An 11010-nucleotide genomic window follows, 5' to 3' on the forward strand; every position below is an offset into this window, starting at 1 on the left:
GGCGAGGTGGCGGGCTCCTGTAGTCCCAGCTACTCGGGAGGCTGAGGCAGGAGAATGGTGTGAACCCAGGAGGCGGAGCTTGCAGTGAGCCAAGATGGCGCCACTGCACTGCAGCCTAGGCGACAGAGCAAGACTCCGTCTCAGAAAAAAAAAAAAAAAAAAGAAGCAGGCAGGGGTGGGGAGCCAGGGTGAGGCTGGCAAGGTAGCCTTCCTGATGACTACCACTGAGGTCCTAAGCCCCTGTGACCCAGAGAGTTGGGTTAGCCTTGACCCAGAGGCCAGAGAGGGCAAGACACCCTGGAGCCACTCAACAGGCAGGGCCCTGAGGGTGCAGGCCCAGCTCACAGCCATCTCTGTCCTCCCGGCCCTGATGGACTGTTTCCAGAGGCCACCACAGAACATGCCTGCTGCTTGGTATATAAGTGAGGGTCTTCGGGCTGCCTGATACACTCCGCTGTGATCACACAGTGAAGTTCTACGGTCCATTCTCATTCCCTTTATGCCTCGACTGCCAGGAAACTCATAGCTACGTTTTTAGGGTTTTTTAATACGGGGTCTCACTCTGTCACTCAGGCTGGAGTGCAGTGGTGCAATCACTGCTCACTGCAGCCTCGACCTCGGGCTTAAGCAATCCTTCCACCTCAGGCTCCCTGGTAGCTGGGACCACAGGCTAATTTCCTTGTTTATTTTATTTTTATTGTAGAGACAGGGTTTCACTCTGTTGCCTAGGCTGGTCTAGAACTCCCGAACTCAAGTGATCCTTTTGTCTTGGCCTCCCAAAGTGCTGGGATTTCAGGTGTGAGCCACCACGGCTGACCACAGCTATGTTTGATGCCTGATTACTAATCATTAATGTCCTAGAATTGGGTAAATGCATGTCCCCCACTAATTTTGGTTGCTCAAAATTATCTGTTTATTGTTACAAATTGATTGTTTCTCACTTTCTGTAGACTGCATCTTTCTGGAAGACTGAGAGGTATGAATCACAAATTATACAAAAGGCAAACCCAGCATATTCCTGTGACCTGTGTGAACAGGTCTTAGGCCTGTTTATTATGGCCGGGCAGGAGACCCTGCCACGCCCCTCTGTGCTCCTGCTGTGTGGAGGCTGAGCCCTACAGCCCAGGTCCTGACTGCACTCAATGCAGCCTCGCTTTCAGGTGGGCTCATCTTCCCGCAGCTGCCAAAGGTCAGGACCCCTTTGCCCAAGCTGTGTCCCTGCCTGAATGCCCTTCTACCCGTTCAGTCTAGTTCGGTCTGGGTTGCAGGCTCGGCTGGAGGGCACTCTCCACCCACAACCCCCAGGGGACCAGGGTGCTCCCTCCATCCCCTTGTGAATGGGGCGGTCAGGCCTTATCGTGGGCACTTCCTGAGCTTCCGCAGAAGCAATGCCAAGGTGTGGTCTTCCACCTCGAAGCTGGGCCCCTCACACGTGTTGTGAGTTCAGGGGCTCGCAGAGAGTCTGGCCCTAGGTGAGGGTGGGGCTGGGAACCCTAGGGCTTCCCCTGATAGGGAAGGGAACTCACATGCCTGGGAGAGTGGCCTGAGGATCTCTGAACATGGAGGACCGCACACATCTCCCATTGTGTAGCCCTCCCTGCCTCCCTGGACCCACACCCGTGAGCTGGGTGATCCCTGTGGTTTGTTGATTGACTGACTGATCCTTGGCAGGGCTGATACCAATGTCCCCTAGGCTGGGCAGGGGATGCTGGGACCAATAGAGTTCCCCATGGTGTCACAGGCAGCTCCTCAGACACTCCAAGCAAGTTCTGGTGCCAAGGTACCAAGGAAAAAGGAGACAGCAGGCCGAGAGACTAGAATCTGGGGGATCTGAGGGCTGCCGGGGAGAGGGGAGGCTTCAGGGTAGGAGGATACCCACTGTCTGACAGGTTTTTTTGTTTTTGAGCCCGGGCTGGAGTGCGGTGGCAGGATCTCAGCTCACTGCAAGCTCCGCCTCCCGGGTTTACGCTATTCTCCTGCCTCAGCCTCCCGAGCAGCTGGGACTATAGGCGCCCGCCACCTCGCCCGGCTAGTTTTTTGTATTTTTTAGTGGAGACGGGGTTTCACCGTGTTAGCCAGGATGGTCTTGATCTCCTGACCTCGTGATCCGCCCGTCTCGGCCTCCCAAAGTGCTGGGATTACAGGCTTGAGCCACCGCGCCCGGCTGTCTGACAGGTTTTATCCACACCATGTCCCAGCTGCAGCGAACAAGGTCCTGTCTCCTGGCAAGAGAAGGCAGGCTCAGAGTGGCAGGCTTTACCTCAGGACACCGCAGGGAGGGCACTACACATGGGGCCGATTCTAGCACCCTCAGTGAACCCATCAAGTCAGCCAGTCTGTCCCCTGAGGGGTGGGCTAGACCAGCGGAGTCTTCCGGACTCCCCACTCCTCTGCCTTTTTTGTTGTTGTTTTGGAGACGGTCTCGCTCTGTCACCCAGGCTAGAGTGCAATGGAATAATCTCGGCTCACTGCAACCTCCATCTCCTGGGTTTGAGCTCCTGCTTCAGCCTCCCGAATAGGCTGGGATTCTTCTGCCTCAGCCTCCCAAGTAACTGGGATTACAGGTGCAAACCACTATACCTGGCTAATTTTTGTATTTGTAGTAGAGACGGGGTTTTGCCATGTTGACCAGGCTGATCTCGAGCCCCTGACCTCAAGTGATCCACCTGCCTTGGCCTCCCAAAGTGCTGGGATTAGAGGCGTGAGCCACCACGCTCGGCCAAGCAATGTCCTTACCACCTTACCCCATTCCCACTGGTCAGAACCACCACACTGCAGGGAAACCCAGCCTCTGGCAGTGTGGTGGTTCTGACCAGTGGAGGTGGGGTGGTGAGGGGCGCCAGCGGCCAGCAGCTGTTGAGAATCCACTGACCCTATGCCTGTGACTGGCCTGGTGAGCCCAGTCCTGGGCTCTGGGGGGCAGAGATCAGGCCCAACCCTCCTTGGGCCCCATTGCACTCTAGAGCAGCTGTTGGTGACTGAGACAAGGCCTTGGAGATCCTAGGCTGGGAGGGCCCAGGTTGGACCTGCCAGGTTTGCTGTCCTCAGCCAGGCCAGGTGTGGCTAACCACAGCGCTGGTGGGGTCATGGCCCTGCCCCACTGCCCAGTCCAAAGCTGGGAGCAGCCACCCTGGGCCTGTACAGGTGCGGGTCACCACCCTCACCTCAGCCTCAGCCTCCTCCCCCAGATGCCAGATGCTGGAGGAGGAGGCGGCCCCTCACAACTCCTCAGGCCCCTCTGGGACGCTGTGGGGTTTTTTGCTTGTTTGTTTTTTTCTTTTCTTTTTTTTTTTTTTGAGACAGAGTCTCCCTCTGTCGCCCAGGCTGGAGCGCAGTGTCACCATCTCGGCTCACTGACCTTTGCCTCCCAGGTCCAAGCAATTCTCCTATCTCAGCCTACCAAATAGTTGGGAATACAAGCGCCCGCCACCACAGACAAAAGTCTGGCTAACTTTTGTATTTTTAGTAGAGACGGGTTTTCACCATATTGGGCAGGCTCCTCTGGAACTCCTGACCTCAGGTGATCCACCCGCCTCGGCCTCCCAAAGTGCTGAGATTACAGGCGTGAGCCACCGCGCCCTGCCCTGGGGAGCTTTTCATTTTGGCAGAGGGAGGAGATGGAAGGAAAGAACAACCCAGCTATAAACCCGAGGGGCTGCTGTGACCCCGCCCCCGTTGTCAGATAAGGAAACTGAGGCCCCGGGAGAGCGGACCGGCACCAGGCCGTCCGGAGAAGCTTCTCTGGGGTCTCCGCGCCGGCGGGGTCTCTCTGCTGCCTGCCCTCCGCCGGGCCTTTGTCTCGCGGTCACCATGGCTGCGCTTCCGCGCGCTCGCGGCCGCCGGCTGGGCTTCTACCCGCGGAGCGAGGGCCGGGCCCGGCGTGGGTGGGCGCGGAGGCAGGGGCCGCGGCCTGGACGCCGTCGGCAGCGAGAGGGTCTCACCCGGGGCCCGTAGGGCGGGACCGGCCTGGGCATCCCGCAGGCTCTGCCGTCACCTTCAGGTCGGGGCACGGGGTCCCCTCCCGGCAAATGGGCGCGGAGGAAAGCGAGGCGGCCCCGGCGCTGCCCGGCTGTTCCCCAAGAGGCGGGGGCAGGACCCGGAAGCCTGGCGTCCCCCTGCCCCCCGAGTCCGCGGCCCCCGCACGGCCCCACCCGCCGATCGTCCTGGGGCATCCGAGCCTTTCTGCTGCGGGCCCGCCCGGGCACGTGGGTGCGAGTCCACGCGGTTGGGGAGGTGGCGGGAAAGTGGGGGCCCAGCAGGTGCTGGCTGCCAGAGAGCGACGGTCGGTGTTCTGAACACAACGTGGCGGCCCGGGTTGAGTAGATTCATTCATCTAACGCCCAGTAGCCGGTCCACGGCAAGCCCGGGCTGGCACTGGCCTGGGCGGGACAAGACCCAGAGCGAGGTGGCTGCGCCCCAGCCGAGCGGCTGTCCCGGTGACTACCCGGTCCCGGATTTAAGCAGAGCTCAGCCGGGATCTGAATATGTAGAAAACCACCAGGAAGGGCACTGAGCGCTGAGGGAAAGTCCTGGACAAAGGCCCAGAGGCCCGAAGTCTGCGGCCCTTCACCAGCTGAAAGAAAAGCTCATGGCAGGAGTGAGGGGCCAGAAGACAAGTCCCAGAGAGGGACGCGGCTGGAGCCTGCAGGCAAGGCCTGCGCTCGGGTTGCGACCTGTGCAATCCCACAGGGTGCTTAGCCTAGAAGAGACCACACTTGGTTTAATACGCTGCTGTTGCCATCTTGAAATTCTGAATAATTTTTGAACAAGAGTTCCTGCAGTTTCTTTCTTTCTTTTTTTTTAAACGGAGTTTCGCTCTTGTTGCCCAGGCTGGAGTGCAGGGGTGCGATCTCGGTTCGCTGCAGCCTTCACCTCTCGGGTTCAAGCGATTCTCCTGTCTCAGCCTCACAAGTAGCTGGGATTACAGGCATGAGCCACGACATGAGCCGGCTGATTTTGTATTTTTAGTAGAGCCGGGGTTTCTCCATATTAGTCAGGCTGGTCTCAAACTCCGGACCTCAGGTGGGTGATCCACCCACCTCGGCCTCCCAAAGTGCTGGGATTCACAGGCATAAGCCACTGTGCCTGACCCTGTAGTTTCATTTTACAGTGGGCCCTGCAAGTTTTGTAGCCTGTCCTACAAAGGGCATGGCTAGAGCCAAGGGAGGGTTTGTTATCATTTATTTTTTTAAACAGTGATAAAAACATACATAGCAAAATTTACTATTATAATTTTTTTTTTCTTTTTTTTTTGAGACAGGATCTCGCCCTGTTGCCCAGGCTGGAATGCAGTGGCGTAATCTCAGCTCATTTTGCAACCTCTGCCTGCTAGGTTCAAGCAATTCTCGTGACTCAGCCTCCCGAGTAGCTGAGATTACAGGCGTGCACCACCACACATGGCTAACTTTTGTATTTTTAGTAGAGACGGGGTTTCACCATGTTGGCCAGGCTGGTCTTGAACTCCTGACCTCAGGTGATCCACCCACCTTGGCCTTCCAAAGTGTTGGGATTACAGGCATGAGCCACCACACCTGGCCAGCATTTCTTTTAAATAAATATACCACATTTAATCAAAAAAACAAAAAACAAAAATTAGCCAGGTGTGCCTGAGGGGAGACGATCACTTGAGCCCAAGAGGTTTAGGCTGTAATTACCTGTGATCTCTCCACTGTACTCCAGCCTGGGTGACAGAGTGGGACCCTGTCTCAAAATTAAATAAACAATGACTGCACATTTGTTTATTCCTTTACCAGTTGATGGATAATTGGGCTGTTTCTAGTTTGGGACAATTGTGAATAAAATAGCTGGCATTTAAAAAAAAAAAAAAGGAAGACGGCCAGGTGCGGTGGCCCACGCCTGTAATCCCAACACTTTGGGAGGCCAAGGCAGGCAGATCACGAGGTCAGGAGTTCAAGACCAGCCTAACCAATATGGTGAAACCCCTTCTCTACTAAAACTACAAAAACTAGCCGCGCATGGTGGTGTGTGCCTGTAATCCCAGCTACTCAGGAGGCTGAGGCAGGAGAATTGCTTGAATCTGGAAGGCAGAGGTTGCAGTGAGCCGAGATTGCACCACTGCACTCCAGCCCAGGCAACAGAAAAAGACTCTGTCTCTCAGACTAAAAAAAAAAAAAAAAAACAAGGAAGACTAAACCAGAGGCATGGTGTGTTTTAAGGGCAGGCCTGATTCTGGAGCCTTTGTTTCAGGTGTGTATGTTTGAGTGTGCGGTGCTGAATGGAGCACAGTCTGTCTTGTGGCCACGTGGAGAAGCCAGCTTAGGAGTGCTTGCTCCAGGAGGTCTGTAGGACCCTGTGTTCCTGGTCTGGGGCAAGTGGCAGTTCACCTTAGAACTCAGCAAGACTTGCTCTGGGCAAGGCTGGGAGTGGGGAGGTCACTCTGGGCTTAGAGAGAAAACCCCACCTGGCCCCAGATACCTGGAACCAGGTGGGCGGGACACCCAACTGGTCTCTGAGCGGGTGTCTGTGCTGCCCCTGCGCTCAGGCCCCCACACTCTCACACCTCACCCTTCCTCTAGGGCCAGGGAAAGCCAGAGTGGGGCCCCAGCCTCTGCTCCAGAGCCCTCAGCTGCCCTCCCCACCGCTGCCATCCATGTCAGAACTTCCTCCCGTGGGCCGGGTGCGGTGGCTCACACCTGTAATCCCAGAACTTTGGGAGGCCAAGGCGGGCGGATCATGAGGTCAGGAGTTCAGCCTAGCTAACATAGTGACACCTCGTCTCTACTAAAAATACAAATTTAGCCGGTGTAGTGGCATGTGCCTGTAGTCCCAGCTACTCGCGAGCCTGAGGTGGGAGAATCGCTTGAACCCAGGAGACGGAGGTTGCAGTGAGCCGAGATCATGCCACTGCACTCCAGCCTTGGTGACGGTGAGACTTCGTCTCAAAACAAAACAAAACAAAAAACGTCCTCCCCTGCTAAGTCCCAAAAGCCAGGACTGAGGGAGGCAAGGGGGCTCCAGGAAGGGACCCAGACACCCGCTAGGGCCTCAGACTGGGCACCCACCATGCCTCTGGAAATGCACCAGTGCCCAAATCAGGCTCCCTGGCAGAACAGCAAGTGGGACTTGGTCAGGCTGCTCCAGCTGGAAGAGAGGTGTGACTTGACCTGGCCCATCTCAGGACTGCAGGGCCCTGGGCATGAGAGGTGGGGAGTGAGTCAGGGTTATTAGATAACATGTCACTCCAAGGTAGGGGCTGCCATGCCCATCGCCGGGTGGAGGAAACTGAGGCTTGGAGGCCAGGTGCCTGGGCCCTGCCGTGGGAGGGCCTGGAGTCATGGGGAAGGCAGCTCAGACCAGAATTCTGACCCATACCCTGTCCCACTCAATTCCTGCAGCCTTTCCTTCATATCTCCTCCCTGGCAGGGCTCCCCAGGTAGGCTCTCTGTCCTGCCCAGCTGTTTCCTGCCTCTTCTCTTAGGAGAGGGACTTTTGTCATCCCCATTTTTTAGAGGAGGAAACTGAGGCCCAGAGATGTAACGTAAGTTGCCCAAGGCCACCTTAAGGTATACACAGGGTGTAAGAGACCACATTACCGGAAAGCGGTCCTCATCCAGACCCCAAGAGAGGGAGGATTCTTGGATCTCACACAAGAAAGAATTCCAGGCGAGTCCACAGAGTAAAATGAAAGCAAGTTTATTAGGATAGTAAAGGAAAAAAGAATGGTTACTTCATATACAGAGTGGCCCAGAGGGTTGCTGGTTGCCCTTTTTTTTGAGACCGAGTTTCACTCTTGTTGCCCAGGCTGGTGTGCAGTGGCGCAATCTCGGCTCATCGCAACAGGTTCAAGTGATTCTCCTGACTCAGCCTCCCAAGTAGCTGGGATTACAGAAACCTGCCACCAAGCCCGGCTAATCTTTGTATTTTTAGTAGAGATGGGATTTCACCATGTTGGCCAGGCTGGTCTCCAACTCCTGGCTTCAAGTGATCCACCCACCTCAGCCTCCCAAAGTGCTAGGATTACAGGCATGAGCCACCACACCCAAAGGTTATTTCTTGATTATATGCTAAACAAGGGGTGCATTATTCATGCCTCTCCTTTTTAGACCATATAGGGTTACTTCCTGACGTTGCCATGGCATTTGTAAATTGTCATGGTGCTGGTGGGAGTGTAGCTGTGGGGACGACCAGAGGTCACTCTTGTCGCCATTTTGGTTTGGGTGGGTGTTGGCTGGCTTCTTTATCACAAGCTCTTTTATCAACAAGGTCTTTATGACCTATATCTTGTGCAGACCTCCTGTCTCATCCTGTGTCTTAGAATGGCTTAACCCTTTGGGAGTGCAGCCCAGTAGGTCTTAGCCTCACTTTACCCAGCCGCTATTCAAGACAGAGTTACTCTGGTTCAAATGCCTCTGACAGCCAGAATCACCCTCCAGCCAGGGACTCCAGCCTGGGCAACATAGTGAGACCCCCTTCCTAAAAACAAAACAAAACCTGGTCAGAGCCTTCAGAGTCTCCCCAAGAAGTGTCTGTGGAGATGGGAGACTCCTAGGGTGGGGGGAAACCCACTCTGGGCCCGGGGCTCCTTCTCCACCCCACGGAGGATCCAAACTCACCCCACACCCCCACCACTATCCTCTCAAATCCTCTCAGCCCCAGGAACGCCCACCTCCCCAGGCCCCAGGCAGCTACTGTATTCTCCTGGTGCAAACTCTGGTTACTGTAATCTCTGGTATATGAGCCCCTGAGGGTTCCCAGGGGATATTGTTCCTCCCCCATCTCTGCCTCTAAATAGGAGCCTGTCCCCCAGGGAACTTCACTGTTCACTCTTCAAGGATGCTTCTCCTCCCCTATTCCTTTCTCTATTAATTACTGTGTATTTTTATCCAAGTAATGCAATAGTTTAAAGTACATGCACATGATATGCATAGAATTTTAAAAGGCAAATAGACATAATGAAAAGCAGGAGCCCCTCCTCACCTATCCCACTCTTAAAACTCCCCAGAGGCAGCCACATTCAACTCTTTTGGCTTCTTTTTCTGGATTTTATCTCCATGTTTATAAATAACATTCTTGTGCTGCTGTTACTTGATTTAACAACCCAGCCATTATCTACTGGCTTTCCCTTACGGAAGATGAGTTCACATTTTTTACACTCTTCCATGCAACGTACCCCCCCCATACTCTCCCTGTGTCACCTCTCATTATCAATATCTAGCAATTTTGGATGAAATCAATATTCAGTTTCATTGTAACGATTATATAAACACTGTTTGCTACTGAGCCAACTAATGCACTGCGGTTATGTTTCCTTTCTGGTTTAACTTTCAGTTTCTCATGAAGTTAATAATTGCCTTTCTTTTTGGTTGCTTAGTGTAGTTAGGCTCCTTCGAAAGTAACTGCCAGGCTGAGGACAGTGGCTCATGCCTATAGTCCTAGCACTTTGGGAAGCTGAGGTGGGCAGATTGCCTGAGCTCAGGGGTTCGAAGTCAGCCTGGGCAATTTGGTGAAATCCCGTCTGTATTAAAAATACAAAAAAAATTTAGCTTGGTGTGGTGGCATGTGCCTGTAGTCCCAGCTCTGCGAGAGACTGAGGCAGGAGAATCCCTTAAACCCAGGAGCCGAAGGTTGCAGTGAGCCGAGATCACACTACTGTACTCCAGCCTGGGTGACAGAACAAGACTCTGTCTCCAAAAAAAAAATATTACCTCCCAAAGATCCATGCCCTTGGCGTTTGCACCCTTTTGTAGCCCCTCCCGTTGAGTGTGGGAATGATCTGTGACTCACTGGAACCAGCAGGACATAGGTGATGGAATATATTACATCACATAAGACTGTCGTGCCCATCTTGCTTGAGTCTCTTCCCCTCTCACTGGCTTAGAAAAAGGAAGCTGCCGCCGGGCAGGGTGGCTCACGCCTGTAATCCCAGCACTTTGGGAGACCGAGGTGGGTGGATCACCCAAGGTTGGGAGTTTGAGACCAGCCTGACCAACATGGAGAAACTCCATCTCTACTAAAAATGCAAAATTAGCCGGGCATGGTGGCACATGCCTGTAATCCCATCTACTTGGGAGGCTGAGGCAGGAGAATCGCTTGAACCCAGGAGGCGGAGGTTTCGGTGAGCCGAGATCTCTCCACTACACTCCAGCCTGGGTAACAGAGTGAGGCTCTGTCTCAAAAAAAAAAAAAAAAAAAAAAAAAGGAAGCTGCCATGCTGTTATATTGAGAGGCCCCCATGGCAAGAAACTGCCATGTGGAGCTAATAGCTTGCCTCTAGGATCTAAGGGCAGCCTCTAAATCCAATAGTTGGCAAAAAAAAAAAAAAAAAAAATGCTGAAGCCCTCAGTCCTACAGCAGCAAATAACTGAACTCCACCAGCAACTTCGGTGAGCTCAGAAGCAGATCCTTCCCCAGCCAAATTCAACTGAAATCCCAGTGGGCCCCTTGATTGCAGCTTTGTGAGACCCTAAGCAAATGACCAGGTCAATCATACCCAGACTCCTGATGCACAGAAACTGTAAGATAAATAAACATGTGTTCAGTTATTTGTTGGTCTCCTTCCTTCCTCTCTCCCTCCCTTCCTTCCTTTCTCACTTTCTCTCCTTCCTTCCTTCCTTCCTTCCTTCCTCTCTCTTTCTCTCTTTTCTTTTCTTTTTTTTTTTTTTTTTGTTGAGACAAGAGTCTCGCTCTGCCGCCCAGGCTGGAGTGCAGTGGCCGGATCTCAGCTCACTGCAAGCTCCGCCTCCCGGGTTTACGCCATTCTCCTGCCTCAGCCTCCGGAGTAGCTGGGACTACAGGCGCCCGCCACCTCGCCCGGCTAGTTTTTTGTATATTTTAGTAGAGATGGGGTTTCACCGTGTTAGCCAGGATGGTCTTGATCTCCTGACCTCGTGATCCGCCCGTCTCGGCCTCCCAAAGTGCTGGGATTACAGGGTTGAGCCACCGCGCCCGGCCTCTCTCTTTTCTTTTTTCTTTCTTTTCTTTTCTTTCCTTTTCAGAGTCTTGCTCTCCTGCCCAGGCTGGAGTGCACTGGTGTGATCTTGGCTCACTGGC

The sequence above is a fragment of the Piliocolobus tephrosceles genome, chromosome 6, assembly GCF_002776525.5.
Source record: "Piliocolobus tephrosceles isolate RC106 chromosome 6, ASM277652v3, whole genome shotgun sequence".
NCBI classification, from domain to species: domain Eukaryota; kingdom Metazoa; phylum Chordata; class Mammalia; order Primates; family Cercopithecidae; genus Piliocolobus; species Piliocolobus tephrosceles.